Source organism: Limulus polyphemus, unplaced genomic scaffold (genome assembly GCF_000517525.1).
Source record: "Limulus polyphemus unplaced genomic scaffold, Limulus_polyphemus-2.1.2 Scaffold11868, whole genome shotgun sequence".
NCBI classification, from domain to species: Eukaryota; Metazoa; Arthropoda; class Merostomata; order Xiphosura; family Limulidae; genus Limulus; species Limulus polyphemus.
In genome coordinates this window covers 3,308-4,496 of record NW_013677478.1, presented here as the reverse complement: position 1 = coordinate 4,496, position 1,189 = coordinate 3,308, and the positions used below count along the sequence as shown (strand labels likewise).

Below are 1,189 nucleotides of genomic sequence, written 5' to 3'. Positions count from 1 at the left end.
TTTTGTGTTTTTGTAGAACTGTGTCTTTTGTGTTTTTGTAGAAATGTGTCTTTTGTGTTTTTGTAGAACTGTGTCTTTTGTGTTTTTGTAGAACTGTGACTTTTGTATTTTTATAGAGCCGTGTCTTTTGTGTTTTTGTAGAACTGTCTTTTGTGTTTTTATAGAGTCGTGACTTTTGTATTTTTATAGAGCCGTGTCTTTTGTGTTTTTGTAGAACTGTCTTTTGTGTTTTTATAGAGCCGTGACTTTTGTATTTTTATAGAGCCGTGTCTTTTGTGTTTTTGAAAAGACACAGTTCTAAAAAGACACAGTTCTACAAAAACACAAAAGACACAGCTCTACAAAAGTATAAAAGACACAGTTCTACAAAAACACAAAAGTCACGGCTCTGTAAAAACACAAAAGACAGTTCTACAAAAACACAAAAGACACGGCTCTATAAAAACACAAAAGACACGGCTCTATAAAACACAAAAGACACAGTTCTACAAAACACGTTTTTATAGAGCCGTGTCTTTTGTGTTTTTATAGAGCCGTGACTTTTGTATTTTTGTAGAACCTGTGTCTTTTGTGTTTTTGTAGAACTGTGTCTTTTGCGTTTTTATAGAGCCGTCTCTTTTGTGTTTTTATAGAACTGTGTATTTTGTGTTTTTATAGAGCCGTGACTTTTGTGTTTTTGTAGAGCCGTCTCTTTTGTGTTTATATAGAGCCGTGTCTTTTGTGTTTTTATAGAACTGTGTCTTTTATGTTTATATAGAGCCGTGTCTTTTGTGTTTTTGTCGAACAGTGTCTTTGTGTTTTTATAGAACTGTGTCTTTTGTGTTTATATAGAGCCGTTTATTTTGTGTCTTTGTAGAACCGTGTCTTTTGTGTTTTTATAGAGCCGTGACTTTTGTATTTTTATAGAGCCGTGTCTTTTGTGTTTTTTGTATAACTGTCTTTTGTGTTTTTATAGAGCCGTGACTTTTGTATTTTTATAGAGCAGTGTCTTTTGTGTTTTTGTAGAACTGTCTTGTGTTTTTATAGAGCCGTGGCTTTTGTATTTTTATAGAGCCGTGTCTTTTGTGTTTTTGTAGAACTGTCTTGTGTTTTTATAGAGCCGTGGCTTTTGTTTTTTTATAGAGCCGTGTCTTTTGTGTTTTTGTAGAACTGTCTTGTGTTTTTATAGAGCCGTGGCTTTTGTTTTTTT

General features: G+C 33.1%; 1 protein-coding gene across 1 annotated transcript in view; it reads right to left on the bottom strand.

Moving 5' to 3' along the window:
- LOC106476858 (peroxidasin homolog) overlaps nucleotides 1-1,189 on the bottom strand; it is a gene marked incomplete at both ends in the record, with an annotated part of 12,087 nt that overhangs the window by 8,314 nt on the left and 2,584 nt on the right. The window lies entirely within an intron of this gene.